The sequence below is a fragment of the Protopterus annectens genome, chromosome 3.part1 (assembly GCF_019279795.1).
Source record: "Protopterus annectens isolate FY-2018-M chromosome 3.part1, PAN1.0, whole genome shotgun sequence".
NCBI lineage: Eukaryota > Metazoa > Chordata > Ceratodontiformes > Protopteridae > Protopterus > Protopterus annectens.
The window spans coordinates 733256399-733274411 of record NC_056732.1 but is presented as its reverse complement, the minus strand read 5'-3'; the positions used below and the strand labels follow the sequence as shown (position 1 = coordinate 733274411).

Genomic DNA, 18013 nt, shown 5'->3' with positions numbered 1-18013 from the left:
ACTGCTGGAAATTTCTGCATCAGTGAGGTAAGTGCATGTGTGTGTGTGTGTGTGTGTGTGTGTGTGTGTGTGTGTGTGTGAGAGAGTGTATGTGAGTGTCTGTGGGGGCTTCCCTACACGTTTGAAGAGACATTCCTTGAGTGCTAGTGCCTTACAGGGAAAAAAAGTGACAAATATCATAAGGCCAAACTCTTTTTACCATTGGAAATCATTGCTAGTGCGATTTTTAAGTGTGCTCTAGCAATGTTTCACTTTTTAAGAAGGTTGTTGTCTTCTTTGATTTGGTGCAACTGGGGATATGATATATATAAATTTGGGGGTATGGGGGGGCCTGCCTGCATGAAAAAGACAAGAAAAAAGGAGATTTTTGCCCTGCTGGTTTTCAGTAAATTTTTTTGTTCTTTTGAAATATCGACTTTCAATGCTTCATTGTAGAACCATGTGTGGGACCACATTCGTGTGTGTGTGTGGGTCAATACCATATTATTTGCATCCCGAATCAAAATCTTGTGTCTTAGACTCAGATCTCTTATTATTCCTTTAAATGGAGTTGATATAACCCTTTAGCGCATATTATTTTTTTGGATATTTTGCTAAACTTGTTGGCACATTTAGTAAAAAATTAGCATACTTCTACTGCCTCTGTATATGAACTTCATCTTTTCACAACAATATCTTAACAGCTTGAGCTAGTCAGATAAAGAAAGCAGTTACACAAAGTACCTCAGTGAATATAACTAACTTAAATTCTGTTTTCTGTCACCAGTGTTAAGTTTGTACCCTAGCTTTGTTTTAGGATATCTGGCATGTAGCATTAGGAAAAGAAACACCAATGACTTGGAAAGCTGTTAATTCTTGGCTAAATAAATATAAGGGAATTTCTGACTAGTTAAAAATATTACAGGTCAATATAAATTCTCAGTCATATCAAATTATTTATTAATTTGTTTGTTCTACTTCTAACGTACTGAATTAAAATCTGTTTAGGTAAAATTCCTGTGGAGATTAACTGATACAGAAGAGAGATAATGAGGCTTTTGTTTGGCAGACAACTGAGAAAAAAAAATTCCATCTCACCATTTTGTTTTCTGGACCTCCCCAAACATGAAATGAAGAATCATTTGAAAGAAATATCCAAGGACAGAGATTTAATATCAAATCTAACTCAGAGAAACAAAGTTTATAACTGGAAAGCAACAACTGTTATATTTATTCATTTTATTAATTTATTTATTCATTCATTATGCTATAGCCATTTTATTTAGTTCAGGGCACTAAGGAGCTGGAGCTTAAACTGGTACACAAAGGCTGCAAGGCAGAGAAATTAATTAAGGATAAGATGCCATTCTATTACAGATTGTCTCAATCTACCTTTAAATCTCTCACATGGAAAAGAAGCAACGATTTGAAATAAAAGTCACTAGTAGCTCATCCTACTAAGAAAAAAAAAAAAAACAACAGATCTTTGGATGTCCAAGAAAATTCTGATCTAACTAAAGCAAGGTGAAGCATTAAATATATGACAAGCTCTACTCACGTCCTACAACTACAAAAGTGACAAAACAACTACTATATCTAATCTTTTTATGAACAACAGATGTTAAGTTGTCCATCTCGCCTTCATTCTTGCTGTTTGGGTTCAGAGCCGATCCTCGGCTCCGATTCGGCCATCTTCTATAGCTCGAGAGCTGTTTACTGGCTCGAGGCTACCCCTTATCCCAGCATGCCCAGCTTCAGCTACCCAGATCTTGTTTGCCGCTTCAGCTGCGAGCTTGCTTCGTTACTGGCTCAGGCTTAGCATACTTTTTCTAATATATTGTTGTTTATTCTCGAATTTTTGTCAAGTTTTTGTCTATTTTTTGTCTAGATATATTCATTTATCCCTTATCGCTTTTTTGTGTATTGTAGCTTTGCTGGCCGTCGCTCCATAACTCACAGGCCTTCTTTTCCCCTTGAACTCATTTAAATTAGAGAGTTCCCCCCTCCCCCCTTAGGATAGCCATTTAAATTAGTGGCTTTCCTTTCTGTTGCTTAACAAAAAAAAAGTCTATTTGTTTCTTGTGCTCTGTAGTATAGTCTTTTATTATTGTTGTTGTGGTTGTTGTTACTAAAATGTCTAAAGATACTAAGGTATCTGGCTTCAAAAAGTGTGACTCATGCTGTCAGAAGATGTCTCTGACAGATGGGCACACTAGTTGTGTATATTGTTTGGGCGCTGTTCACCTGCAGAACTCCTGTTCTATATGTCATGCATTTAGTCCAAAGGTCCTGCAGGAGCGCAAAAACAAATGAATCCTTCAGGGATTATTGAAGTCTCCGGATTCTCCAGCTAAAAGTACTTAGCCATCGAAATCCCATAAGTCTGTCAAGCCGTCGGTTCCACCTTCAGAGCCGACCCCTTTACTTGACCAACCAAGTATGTCGGTGCTGGCTGGCACTGACAAGACAACTCCTCCGTCGGCTCCATCTGATACTTTGGAGCCGTCTCAGAGCCATAAGAGACTGAGGTCTCCATCCTTGGAGCCCATCCACTCGGCACCTCAGTCACCTTTGTTACAGAGTGAATGTAGCCACCATTCTTCCCACTCCTCTCGATCCTCTAGATTATTGGATCTTGATGTGGGGAGAGTAGTAAGTAAGTTGCTTAAGTCACAGGCATTAGCAAAATTACTGTCCAGCCCACCTGAACAGGTATCGGCTCCAACCACTTCTATTTCCATTCCTCCTCTGACTACATTTAGCTTGGAGCCGGAGACCATGGATCTGCAGAGAGTAGAACCGTTGACATTGTTCATCATCTCTCCTTCGGTTCTGATGTCATCTCCGATTACCTCGATTGTACCTTCTAATGAGGGATCTGGGCGCTGGGGCTTTCTCATCTGCTCTGAGGGGGGGAGTGGCATTGGACCCTTGTCCGACCCCATTCTCCCCCTCGGAGCTTCGGCGCAGGTGAGCTCGGCTCCCCACATCGGCCTCGGAGCAATTGCCCTCGATGCAGAGGAGGACTCCTGTTTCTTTGGAGCCAGAGCCTTCTCTGCCTAGAGGTCGGGACACCTTCGAGGTCATGCGGAGTGTGCTGTCCCCCGAAACAGCTCTACTGCCAGTTGCATCGGCTCCTCCCCCCATGGTGTCTGTGCCAACCTCTGCTCCTCCTTCAGACCCCAAGCGTAGGGAACCTATGCCCCAGGACACCCCATTGGGTGATCCTTCTTCTTCTGAAGCCTCCCCTGATCACTCAGAGGAGCGTCCCTGGAAGAAGAAGTGCAAGAGGAAGCACATAGACTCCCCTGAGTCTGTCACCTCAAATACAGACATGGATGAATTGGAAGGGTCCCCAAGGTCCCCCTCTGAAGATGTTTCCTTTTCGGACATCCTTGAAATGCTTAGACAGAGGAGAGACTGGGCCTTCCTAGCCCCTACCGAGGATGAGTCTGTATACCTGGATGCATTCGGTTCCCGACCTTCCACCTCCTGGGTATCTCCTCCTTTCGATCCACTCATGTCTGTAGTGGCTCGGAAGGCTTGGTCAGCTCCAGATTCTGTGGAACCTACTCGGAGGAGACCAAACAAATTTATTACAGCCCCCCCAGGACAAACAATTCCTCTCCAAAGGTGTGCCCATTGATGCCATGGTGGTGGCAGCAGCTACCAAGAAAGAGTTAGCAGAAACCTCTTCAACTGTTCATCCTTCAAACAAAGAGTCTCAGACGATGGACAGATATGGAAAGTGAATGTTTGCTTCAGTGACCTTTTCAATGAGGTCCCTGAACTATCTATGTCATTTTACATGTCTTCAAAGGGATCTCCTGAAAGAGCTTGGAGATACACTTCAAGATCCTACAGCTGAGGGAGTACAAGCCAAAGTAGCTTCTCAGCTTGCCACTCTTAATTCCATTGTCAACTCCTCCATGAGGCTGATTTCCTATGCAGCTGATGGTGCGAGTAGAGCCGCAGGGACAGGTGTGGCTCTCAGGAGACATGCTTGGATGCAGCTGTGTCAGTTTGTGGAACCCTTTTGAGCGTCCTTCACCAATACTCCCTTTGATGGCTCCTTTCTCTTTGGGCCTCAGGTGAAAGACACATTGACCAGGTGTGAGCAGGAAGGCAAGACTCTCTCTGCCGTGGGAGTCCATTTTTTCACCCCTTCCAGACCTTATCCAAAGGGTCAGAAGAGTGGGAAGATGTGGTTCCAAAAATCCCAGGGACCCTTGCCTGACACACGTGGTGATTTTTCCCCCAGGGGCAGAGGGGGGAACAACAACAACAGACGCCGCCATTGTGGCAGAGGGGGACCGTAGAACCAGGGTGACAGAGAAACCTTCTCTGCCAAACCTTTCCAGCATCCCTGAAGGGTTGCCCGACTGCTCACCTCTGGAGGCAGTCGGGGGAAGACTTTCGCTGTACCCAAAAGCCTGACAAAATATAACAAGAGACAGATGGGTACTATCCATTATATCCGGAGGTTACAAAATTCCCTTCCACTGCTCCCCAATAGAATCAAAAAAGTCCATCCCAGATGTCCCACCCAATCTAAGGGATCAAGCAGTCACAGAAGTTTCAAGACTGCTAGAAAAAAGAGCGATTCAAGAAGTCCCCACAGACCAAATAGGATCCGGAACTTACTCAAGATTCTTTTTAGTACCAAAAAAGACAGGGGACTGGAGACCAATACTGGATCTCAGCAGATTGAACAAATCTGTACAAAAACAAAAGTTCCGGATGGTGACACTGCAGCCTATTTTCCTCTTTCTGGGTCAGGACAATTGGATGTGCTCGATAGATCTCCTGGACGCGTACTACCATATCAAGATGGACAGACGCTCCAGGAGATTTCTTCGCTTCTGGGTAGGGGCCAGTCATTACCAGTTCAGAGCTCTGCCCTTTGGTCTCACCTCAGCCCCCAGCATGTTCACCAAGTGTATGGCAGTAGTCACGGCTCACCTGAGGCATCAAGGATTCCAGGTGTTTCCCTATCTAGACGACTGGCTCCTGAATGCTACCACCAGGCATCAACTCTTAGAGGCATGGGATTATACAATCACATCATGCACTCAACTAGGCATCACAGTAAATTTCGAAAAATCTGTCTTGTTGCCCAGTCAGTTTATCACATACATAGGAGCAGAATTAAACACAAAAGAGATGTTTGCAAAATTACCACAGGAATGAGTTTCCATGATTCGTCAATGCAGATCAAAAGTATTCAAGTCAGATATGTCCTCCAAGCTCTAGGCTCCATGGCAGTTGCCATTCTTCTTGTTCCATTAGCATGTTTCCATATGAGAATCCTTCAGTGGCTTCTTTTCACGCAGTGGTCTTTCCAGGAGCTACCCATGCCTCACATGATCCTGATCACAGAAACATGCAAAAGGCACCTTTCTTGGTGGATGGTCTCCCCAATAGTAGTTCAGGACAGACCTTTCATGCAACCCCCTCCGGTAGCCACAGTGACCATGGATGCCTCCCTGATAGGGTGGGGGTGGCATTATCTAGGCAGGACAGTCTAAGGCACTTGGCAACCTCACGAGTAACATCTGCATATCAATGTCCTAGAAATGAGAGTGGTGCTCTTGGCATTGCAAGCCCTTCAAGACTCTCTTCCTTCCGGGACCATTGCAATCCAAACGGACAACATGTCAGTAGTGTGGTACATCAACAAACAGGGCAGAACCAGTTCTTACCCCTTGTGTCGAGAAGCACTCAGACTGTGGCAATGGGCAATTTCCTCCCAACGTTTTCCGATAGCAATGCACATCCCTGCGAAATCCAACGCCATAGTGGACAGGCTCAGCAGAGCTATCCTCATGCCTCACGAGTGGTCTCTGAATCAGGAAGTTGCGGATCTTATCTTCCGCAAATGGGGACAGCCTTGCTGCGATCAATTTGCCACTCCTCTCAACAACAAATGCAACAGCTACTTCTCCCTATTTCCTCTCCCAGTTCATATACCCAGAGATGCTCTAGTCCACGATTGGCCTCAGGGACTCCTTTATGCTTTTCCCCCCTTTCCCCTAATACCAAGACTTATACAGAAAGCAAAATCATTGGGTTGCAAAATGATCCTCATTGCCCATATTGGCCTCGACAAATATGGTTTCCGTTCCTGCACCTCCACCTTCTGGATCAACTGTGTGTTCTGGACCCGGTTCCAGATCTTCTGATTCATCAATCAGGCAGTTTGCACAATCCCATTCAAACTCTCCAGCTCACAGCTTGGTTACTCCACTTCCAGACTTAGCCAGGCTTTCCAGTATCTCCACAGCAGTCCGTGATATTATTGTTTCCTCACATAAGTCTACTACGAGGAAAACATATGCTAGTAAATGAAAATGGTTTTCTTACTGGGCAAAATCTTGAAATTTGGATCCCTTCTCAGCCCAAGTCCATGAAATACTTGAATTTCTAGCACAGCTCTTTCAGTCTGGTGCGGCTTCCGCTACCATTAGAGTTCAGCCAGCTGCCATTTCTAATTTTCATATCGGTATGTCAAAGTCTAGCATAATGTCTCATAAGCTCTGCAAGGCCTTTATGAGAGGAACATCTCTTCTTAGACCCCCCAGTCAGAGATCCTCCTCCCCCTTGGGATCTCAATTTAGTTTTAGCTTCCTTAATTTTGCCTCCCTTTGAACCGGCAGCATCATGTTCCTTAAAATTTCTTTCTTGGAAGACACTTTTTCTGGTTGCTATTACTTCAGCTAGGCATGTCTCAGAACTTCAAGCACTTTGCGTTCGTCCTCCTTACCTGGTGTTCCACAAGGACAGAGTTTCCCTGAGGACCAACCCATCCTTTATTCCTAAAGTCTGCTCAGAGGGCAATTTAAATCAATCCATAGATCTCCCAGTTTTCTTTCCCAATCGCAACAAGGCAGAATACAAGCTCTGCCAACTGGATGTACACAGACAATTGCATTTTTACCTCAATAGAACTAAGGGACTAAGAAAGTCAGACCAGCTTTTTCTTTCTTATACTTTCAACAAACAAGGCCTTCTAGTTTCTAAGGTGACCCTATCCAGATGGTTATCTGATACTATCACCTTTATTTATCAGTTATGAAATAAAGAGCTACCAGCTAAACCAAAAGGCCATTCTACTAGAGCACTAGCTACCTCTGTAGCCTTTCAGTCTAGGTTGCCCATAGACTCAATCTGTGCAGCTGCCACTTGGGCAAACTCTCATTCTTTTATCTCTCATTACAAGGTGGATATGGTCTCCTGGAGCAGAGCTTCCTTTGGTTCTATGGTTCTGAAAAGTATGTTCCAATGAGCCACCTGGGATTTTAAGTGCTAGGGACGCTGTCCCAAACAGCAAGAATGAAGGCGAGATGGACAACTTAACATAAAGAAGTTATGTACCTACCATAACGTTCCATGTTAGTTGTCTTCATTTCGCCTTCCTTCTTGCATCCCTCCCTCCTTCCCCCTTCCTAGAGGATTGTGAGGAGTTTCCTTTTGTTTTCACTGGCTGAGCATATTTTATTACTCCACATGCCAGATAATTTATAACTCTTTCCTTGTTTAGGTGTACTGGACAGCCAGTTTTTAGGAACTGGTTACTCTACTTATGTCTAGTGTGTGCTATCACAAACAAGATCTGGGTAGCTGATGCTGGGCATGCTGGGATAAGGGGTAGCCTCTAGCCAGTAAACAGCTCTTGAGCTATAGAAGATGGCCGAGTCAGAGCCGAGGATCGGCTCCGAACCCAAACAGCAAGAAGGAAGGTGAGATGAAGACAACTAACATGGAACGTTATGGTAGGTACATAACTTCTTTTTTAGAACTTTCTTGCAAGGCACCATTTTATTTGTAATTAGAGTACTAAAACTTCACTTTCTTCTCTTCAGAACATGAGCAAGATTATTTCATATACTGCTCCATTAACTGATAGACTTATACGATACTTATACTCAGAGGTTTTTGGACCTCATCAATCTAAACTCCTTGGAGCAACTAGTTAGCTCCCCAACTGGAGGTACAAATATCTTATACCTAATACTCACAAACAAGGAGTGATGTTACTCACTCCCATACATTAACTCCTCCCTGGTAATATCTGACCACAAAATTATGTCCTTTAGTATTAAAACTAGCCTAAAACCCCATCAAGCTCCAAACCTGTTAAGAACTTTGCTAAGGCCACTTACCTCAAACTAAGTGACAGCTAATTAAACTTTCAAACCCTCCAAAGCCAGACAACACTGAGGCTTACTCTGAGCTGTACACAAAAGTACTGTACAACCACATTCATAGCTGCACAGAGGAGGCAGTACCTGTCTGAGTCAATCCTATGATTACTGGCAAAAATAAACCACCCTGGTGGACCCCTAGAATAAATACGCCGTTTAACAAAAGGAAAAAAAATCCTCTCCAAAGCCAAAAAGGAACAGACAAATCAGTGCGAAAAGACACTCACCAGTCTCAACAAACAAATTAGAGAGCTGGTCAAATCTCCCAAAGCAAACTATGAGGCAAAGATAGCCTCCCAGGTGAAGGATAACCATAAGGCTTTTTTTAATTATGTTCGTAGCCTCAGGGGAAACCCACAGCAATGTGCTAAATTAATCTTGAATGGCAACACTTACACCCAGACTAAAACTTTAGCAAACCTGCTGGCCAGCAAGTTCAGTTCAAACTTCTCCCCCCATCACCTCATACCACACCCAAAGAAATACCTGCAACCATCCCCCTACCAGTCTTTAAGGGAAGAGGTCCTTATTGCATTTGCAGAAGCCAAAAACACAGCCTCTGTGGGTCACAACAGCATTCCAGGATGCTTCTTAAATGCCTTAAAACAAAATCTATCAGGGCCACTAGAAACCCTGTTTAATCACAGCCTCCAAATGGACTTTGTCCCAGAGGAATGGAGGACTGCAACAGTTGTCCGTCTGCACAAGGGAGGCCCATCAACTGACACAGGGAACTACAGATCCATAAGCTTGGCCAGTCTTACCTTCAAGGCCATGGAGAGAATCATCATGGACCTGAACAATAACAACATAGAAACTCCCCAAAAATTGGACCAGACCCAATCTGGCTTTGTCAGAGGGAGGTCTTGCCTGCTCAATCTGGTGGACTTCTTCAGAAAGTCATCAGGACCATGGATGAGGATAAAATAGTACACACCAGTTATCTTGACCTGGCCAAAGCTTTTGACACAATCCCCCACTCAAGGATTATAGATAAACTTATTCACTTAGGCATAAAGCACTACATCATTAGATGGCTAGCCAACTGGCTCACTGACAGGACACATTTTGTCCTGATAGGTGAATCCACTTCCTATAAGAAACCTGTTTACTAATGGTGTCCCACAGGGTTCAGTGTTGACAACCCTCCTGTTTGGTATATACTTCTCTGAAATGAAGACCAATGTTGGGAGGCCTCTGGTTCACCAAGTTCACCGACGACTGTAAGCTTTGTGCAATTACTGAATCCCCAGATGATGTTAACATCCTACAAACAGGCCTTAAAATGAGAAATGATGGGTGTCAAAAAGTACAGTTTTGTACCTACCATAAATGTAGATGTTCGAAGATCCACATTGCTGCAGTCCTTACATATGTGTAGTCCGCTGTCCTCGGTCGGCCCGAATACCAAAGTATTAGGCTGACGTCGGTCAAGGCGCTTAAAACTGACATCAGGACGTCAGGGTACAAAAGCGCATGACCGACGTCATTTCCTCAGTCTTTTCTTGCCCCAGATGTCAGAAGGCCCTAACAAGAAAGGCCAAAGCCAAAAACCAGCAAAACTAACCAACCACCCGTGCACTAACCATATTTACAATATGTACAACACAAACCACACCACCACCTTCAACAACAGAGGGGAAGGAGGGAGGATTGGACTGCAGCAATGTGGATCTTGAACATCTACATTTATGGTAGGTACAAAACTGTACTATGTTCTTCATCTCACATTGCTGCAGTCCTTACATATGGGTAGAATCCCAAAGCAGAGGTAAGGGAGGATGGCAAAACTATAAAGCATTAGGAGCTGCCAAAATGCCCTGTAAAATTGCAGTGGCAAATCCAGCCCTAGATTTAGAGTAAAGTGGAAGGTGGTAATGCTTAGAGAAAGTATGCACTGAACTCCAAGTAGCTGCTTCCAAAATATCTTTAGTAGCCACCCACCTTAAAAAAGCTGTAGAAGTGGCAGTAGCCCTAGTGGAATGAGGCCTAATCCCAGCTGGAATCTCCTTACCATGATGGGAATAACAGAAAGCAATACAAAACCAATCCACTTAGAAATAGTTTGTTTTGAAACAGGTTTGCCCTGAGAACCCAAAGCAAAAGAAACAAACAACTGCTGAGACTGCCTGAACCCTTTAGTTCTGCTCAAATAATATCGCAACTGTCTGTGTATATCCAAAGTGTGCAAAATCCTTTCCCCTTTATTTTGGGCGTTTGGATAAAAACTAGGTAAATGAATAGTTTGGTTTAAAGCCACACTAGAAACCACTTTAGGCATAAAAAGAAGGGTTAGTACGCAAAGACACCCTATCCTTGTGGAAAATTAAGAAAGGCTCAACTGCCATAAGGGCCTGTAATTCAGAAACCCTTCTCGCAGAGGTAATGGCCAACAAAAAAGCAGTCGCCCATGATAAATATTTCAACTCTGCCGATGCTGCAGGCTCAAAAGGTTGTAGAGTGAGTTTCTCCAACACAAAATTGAGATCCCAAGCAGGAGTAGGAGCTCTACGTGGGGTCTTATATTCTTTGCCCCTCTAAGGAATTGCTTAAACAAAGGCTGAGAAAATAATGGTGGGTCACAGTCATAGTGAGCAGAAATTGCTGCAGCATGAACCTTTATAGAGAAGGACAAACCTTTGTCCAATAACTCAGTAAGGTATTGAAGCGCAACACTTAAATTAGGTTTAGAAACATCAAAGTCCTTTGCTGTACTCCAAAATAAAAATCTCCTCCATTTATCTGCGTAAACTTTCCTTGTACTAGGCCTTCTGGCCTCCAAAATAACATTCAAAACTTGTTGTGGAAGCTGAGACCCTCCAGGGTTTAAAACAGAATATGCCAGGCTGTCAGATGTAGAGAATGAAGTTTGACATTGAGTAAATGACTGTTCTCCTGAGACAGCAGGTGAGGAATCAAGGCAAAGGCCATGGAGGCTCCTGTACCAGACTTCTCAGTAATGGGTACCAGTGCTGTCGAGGCCAATCTGGAGCTATTAAAATCATGTTTGGCTTGTCCTGTCTGACCTTCAGCAGTACCTTTGGGAGGAGAGGCAGAGGTGGAAAGGCATACACGTGAAGATTGCTCCAATTGAATGAAAGAGCATCCACTTTCCAAGCTGTGGGATGAAACCTTTTTGTGCAAAACTTTGGCAGCTGGTAATTTAGTGGAGAAGCGAACAGATCTATGTCTGGAGTTCCCCATAACACTGTCAATCTCTGAAATACATGAGGATCCAATTTCCACTCGTGGGGATCCATAATTTGTCTGCTCAACACATCTGCTAAGGAGTTCTGTGCTCCTGGCAGAAACCTTGCCTGAAGATTTAGCTGTAAACTGAGAGCAGTCTCCCACAAAATCATTGCTTGTCTGCATAGAGGATAAGAATGCGTTCCCCCTTGCTTGTTGATGTACCACATGGCAGTTCTGTTGTCTGCTTGAATCAACACCTGCCCTGGAAGAAGTAAATCCTTGAAAGCTATCAATGCAAATTGGACTGCTAACATCTCCTTCAAGTTGATATGTAGATGTTGAAGTCTGGCAGGCCACGTGTCTTGTACCCATTTTCCATTTAGATGAGCTCCCCAAGCTTTGTCTGAGGCATCTGTCGTTAAAATCTGACTCGCCTCTGGCCGGGTCACAGAGAGTCCCTTGTTTAGGTGACATTCCTGAGCCCACCACAAAAAATTCCTTTTGAATGCAAGGTATTATCTGAATGACAGTGTCCAAATCTTGGCAGTGCTGTGTCCATACATTCTTGAGATACCACTGTAGCTTCCTCATATGCAGTTTGGCATTGGGAAGTACCAGAATACAAGATGCCATGAACCCCAAGGCTTGAAGGACTGTCCTTGCAGTCAGCCTGGACTGACGAGGCAATTGGTGGAAGTAAAGAGAAAGAATCTTTTGTTTGTCCGGGGTCAAAAAGGCCATCTGGGATGCTGTATTCAGTCTCACACCCAGAAAGCACATGTCCTGAGAGGGTACTAGACTGGACTTTATTTCGTTCACAGAATACCCCAGGCATCTTAACACTGCCATCACATACTGTAAATGATGAAGAAGTTCGTCCTTTTCTTGGGCCAGAATCAGGCAATCGTCCAAATAAGGATAGATTTGTATTCCTTTTAGCCTGAAGAAAGCTACCACTGGAGCCAGAACCTTCGTGAACACTCTGGCAGTAGATAAGCCAAAGGGCAATGCAGAGAACTGATAATGTGAAGTCCCAGCCCGAAAACGCAGATACTTCCTGCAACTGGGCCTGATAGGAACATGAATGTAAGCTTCCTTGAGATCCAGAGTCACCATCCAGTGATCTTTGCCCAGCAGAGGTAAAAGCTGTTGTAACGTCAACATTTTGAACTTGGGAATGTCCAGATATGTGTTGAGGATAGATAAATCCAAAATTGGTCTCCACGTGTTTCCTTTCTTTGGTACTAGAAACAGGCGGGAATAAAATCCTAGGCCCACTTCTGGCAGAGGGACCGGTTGTATGGCCCCTATTTGAAGTAGTAGAGAAATTTGTTTGTGAGCCTCTAGTCTTTGCTGAGGAGGAACGTCCTGCATGCCTTTGAAAGGAGGCAAGGTATGGAAATAAAACTTGTAACCCTGGTGTATGATATCCAATACCCATTTGTCTTGGGTAATCAACATCCAATTTTCCTTGAAGAGTGCTAACCTTCCTCCCAAAGGTGCTGCCAGGCAAGGAGGATCTGGCAGCTGAAAAAGTAGGTCATTGGGCCTGTTTACGAAAGGATTGGCCCCTGCCCTCACCAAGATTGTGCAGGTGAACTCCCTGTTCTAGGTCTGAAAGAACTCTGAGCTCTGCCCCTACCACGCCTAGATCTACCCCTAGACTGAGAATCATAAGAAGGATACGTCCACCCTTAGCAGGCCAATTCCTACTAAACTTCGGAGGCTGAACTTGCAAAAAATCTTTAACAGCCTGCATAGACTTAGCCTTGTCTTCCATTTTCTTCAAGACTGACTCCACAGGTGAACCAAACAACACATCAGACTGCAAAGGAGCATCCAAAATCCTTGTCTTAACATGGTCAGATAAATTCTGATCCTTCAGCCAGGCGTGCCTGCGAAGAACTGAGCCAGTGGCAGCCACCCTAGAAGAGGCCTGCACAGCATCAAAACCACACTGTAATGAATGCTTACCCACCTGTTCAGAGACATGCACCAAATCTTGTAATTCTTTACACTCAATGCCTTCCGCCAGAGCATCCACCTTAGACTTCAATTGAGAAAGAAGAAAGTTTTGATATTTCAACATATGAAACTGGCAATTCAAAGCCCTCATAGCTAAGGTAGAAGATGTATAGACCTTTTTTCCCCATCTATCCAAAGCTCTGGCTTCTTTATCTAGAGGAACCGGATTTTTTACAACAGAGGCCTTGACACCCTTAGGTCCCTGACTAACAGTTTCTGGGTCCACCCTAGGACTCTTATAAAGATATTTATGAGCCTCAGGCACCCTGTAATACCTATCCGGTTTAACAGGAGCAGGAGGCAGAGAATCAGGATTAAGTGAAGCCTCTGCAAACACATCTTCCACAACATCCAGAACAGGGGTATAGCCAAGGGCCTATGCTGGGGTAACAGCAAAATTCCCTAAGCCTTTTCCGAGAATCAGAGAAGTCCTGACCTTCCCACTTAAAATGTTCCTCATAGAATGAAGTGTCTCTGAAAAGAAAAATCCTCTGGAGGAGAAGCAGAAGGAGTGGAATCATCTGCATTGGAATCAGAATAAGGAGAGTACTCCTGCAAGTCTTCAGCTGAAGACTCTGAAACATCCGAAGCCTGCTCAAAACTTCCCAACTCTGGCTCCACCCTAGGCCTCTTATCAGGAGGGGGCAAAGAACCTCTAATCAGAGTAATCAAATCTTCTGCCATTTTAAGCATGTGCTCCTTAGGCACAGACCCTGCTGAACTAGGAGTGACACCAACAGAAGCTGAAACTGGCCTGCCTCTGGGAGAAGCCTTGGAAACAGAAGGAGAAGGCCTAACCACCCTAGGAAGGGAGGGAGTACAGTAACTTGAGAAGCCCCTTCAGCCTGACCTGCCTCCTGAGAGACCACCTCCTGCAAAATCAAAGTCTCCCCTGAGACTCCAGAGAAATCTCCGCCGGAACCACGGGTTCCAATGAAGGCTCTAAAGAACCGGCGTCCGGAACGGACGACTGATCTTGCCTGGGTTTAACTGCTTTGTCTTTGCGCTTCGCAGAAGCGGGTGCCGGAGAATCCGACGGCATATTATAATTGCACCGCTTCCCAAAGACCAGCCTAGCACAATCTAACCTTCGCTAATAGTGCGCTTATTGAACCTAGCACGAAAGCGACACCCAACAACGTCGTGCTCAGGCCCCAAACAAGGAATACACAAAGAATGATAATCCCTATGCGGTACCAGTTTCCCACAAGAGATACACAGTTATTCACTTTTCTGACATCCGTAAAACACTGAGGCAAGAAAAACCAAAATATTCCCAACGGGTACTTAGCCAACTTGGATTCGGTCTGAAACTCCAAATTCGAAAAATTTCAGAACGCCGAACGGCACTTGCAACGCTGCTTCTGCATCGGACCATGCGGCAAAAAAGACTGAGGAAATGACGTCGGTCATGCGCTTTTGTACCCTGACGTCCTGATGTCAGTTTTAAGCGCCTTGACCGACGTCAGCCTAATACTTTGGTATTCGGGCCGACCGAGGACAGCGGACTACCCATATGTAAGGACTGCAGCAATGTGAGATGAAGAACATCCATAGTCTGAGACTAAATGTTAAAAAATGCATAATCACACCCTTCAGTAAATCAGATATCCCTGCAAATTATAATATTGATTGCACACCCCTAAAAATAGACCCAGTGGTGAGGGGACCTAGGAACATAGACAGATAGTAACCTATGTAGCTACAGTAGTGAGGAAATCCTTATGTATGGCTCAACTTATAAGTAAAGGCATGGCATCAAAATCAAAAGAAGTCATAGTGTCATTGTGCTTGGCCATCATTAGATGCATAATCCAGTACAATGCTCCCTTCTGCATGTACCTAAGCAGGCACTTACACCAACTGGATTGGTCCCAGAGAATTCTCATTAAAAAATGCAAAGAGTAAGACACATGTCTTATACAGACTGACTAAAGAACTACCCCTTTACAGCATATCATATCGTTTATAGAGAGGGGACTTATGCCTGACCTACAAGGCATTCTTTGATCCAGCCCTGATGAAAATATTGCATATTCTAAAGAAAAAGTATGCAAGGGTAATGTGTCCCATTGACCTGAACCTTATTTGTGACTCTAACAGAATTGCTGGAAAGACAGAGTCATATACCAAAGGCTACCTCATCTATGGAATAAACTTCCCATCTTTGTAAAACAAAACATGCCCATCACTCTCTTAAAAAAGAATTTGGATAAATGGATGAGGAAACTGTAAATTCACTCCTGGGGTACTGCCCATGTCCATTATGGACAGAGGCAGTTTGTAAAATGACTCAGGGCTCCAACACCCAAAGGACCACTGCACTGATACTACCCCATCCCATATCTGGGGAATTAAGATATAATATTGTCATATCCTGGGTATGATTGGCAAGGCTTGTAAAGGCTCTTGTGCAATTAGCCTAGCAATCACCTATGAGCCTATCAAACTATACCCATTCCCCTTCCCTCTCCATTGCACTGCCTTTAATAAATCACCTACCACAGAAACTACCTGAACCAGTCTAGGAACTGATAACCTCCATCAAGTTTTTTAAAAGTATGTATAGATTTAACAAGTAATTTCTTATTTCTCTAACAAATTTGTCCTTGACCTCCAAAATAATTCCTAGCATGGAACTCTATTATAGCACTATACAACCCAATTTACCACAACTCTTAAATTTCAGAAAAAATCAGATAAATGTGTCTTCTATCTGCTTTATGCATGATACTGACAAGTATGACATTATGCCCGCTCCAAGGTATAGTGCGATAAAGCCCTGGGCTATGACCCAGATGACCTTAGATCAGTTATTAGCTTGGGCACTGGCAGAGCTGGTGGGGAGGGGGGAGGAATGACAAGGGTCTGCCTGCTTGCTTATCTTAAGGGTGGATGCACATATAAAGGGTAGAAACTCCATGTCAGAATCCCTGGTGGTGACTAAAGAACATATAGAGATATTAGTTAAAAGGCAGGAGGTCAGAGCCTTCTGAAGGTTATGTCACTCACAGAAGCAGCTGACATCCCTTGCGAAGGTTATCTGCATGCTTTTCCTTGGGTATCTCTGGAATATGTACAGAAGATGGGCCTTAAAAAGAAAAGCTTTGAATCATTACAGATGACTGCTCTGCTCTTGTTGCTCACCCCTCACTGCTAGGAGGAGGAATGAACCTTATGATAGTTACATCTGAGGAAAAACATACGTTATACAGCAGTGCTACTGTTTGTTGCATCCTTATAGAAATAAGCCTCTGTTGTGTATGGACCTTCCTTATCATGAATTTCTGTACAGTCCTAAAAATCACCTGGTGCTGTGCTTAAAAACTACAACATACAGACTAATATTGAATAACCAAGTAGAGCAATGTAGTGTACAGAGAAACAATAACTTCCCTGGTGTGGCTAGATATGCATTCATGAATTATACAGGCTGCTGTGATGGCAACACAGTGGTTAGAGTTCAGCCTGTTACCTACCACGACTCAAAAATCTTTTGTTATCCTAACATTTTTATGTTTATCTATTTTGTAATCATGCAATATTTCTTTATTCCCAAGCTTAATGATGCTTCATGTTTTAACACAGAAAACAAAATATTTGTCATTATACCAAGTGTGAATTTTATTTAGCCCCTCTTGCAGTGAATTAGCATATTTGCAGACGTATCTATACTGAAAGTACAGACATGTGCATGTTCATAACTCTCAACCTCTTAACGCAAAAATTCTAGACAGATCCTTCTGAGAGAATTCCAGTTCTCTGGCACTGACTCCCCACCCTTGTGAAACAGAGTTCCTCCCTATCCCTATTTAAGTGCAAGGTGGACCAATGGATAGGAAATCAGAAATTCACCCCGGTCTGGCAGCTATGCTCTGATGGACAGAGGCAGTTAGTAAATCACTCCATATATAAATCATATTTGTGGGCTACATTTGGGTTGCATGGCTAGGCTTATAAGGGCCCTATTGGTCGTTAGTCTAGTGCACACCTATGAAGCCATGAACCTATAAGCCTAAAATAATGGGGGGGGGCATAGTTCCAAAAATAGGGACAGATTTTATAAACCTAGAAAGTTGCTAGAATAACAGGATTTGTGTTAGCATACAGTTTCTGAAAGATATGAAGTCTGAAACTCAAGTTTATGTCATTATCTAGTGACCGCTGCACTCTGATTTGCGATAAAACTGCAGATTTTATGAGGAACAGACTAAAAATATGAGGCAATATGGACATTCTTTGAATATCTGGACAGTTGAAAGGTTATGTCTGTATTTCATCATCCATAGCTGCTCTCCCAACACACACACACACTGCCTTCAGAGAAGAAAATCCTGAAGAGCATTGGACCAATTACTTAACCCTGCAGAACAAGATTGGTTAGCTAAGCATAATCTATCAGACGATCTCTACTTATTAAATGTGTTCTTTTGCTAGTCAGCGTTTTGCCCACTAAATATACAACCATTTACTTTCAGCATGCATAGTTAGTCTGTAATTTCCTTTCAGGGAGTTGTATGAACGGCCTTAACCTGGCCCAAGTATGTTGTGTGCATGGTCAATTGCTCATCCTGGACTGCTGTTACTTTTTCATAAAGCATGTTGACAAATGC

At 43.7% G+C, this 18013-nt stretch overlaps 1 protein-coding gene across 1 annotated transcript in view; it reads right to left on the bottom strand.

Moving 5' to 3' along the window:
• The window catches only part of PKHD1L1 (PKHD1 like 1), a 1597738-nt gene that overhangs the window by 258096 nt on the left and 1321629 nt on the right, over nucleotides 1-18013 (bottom strand). The window lies entirely within an intron of this gene.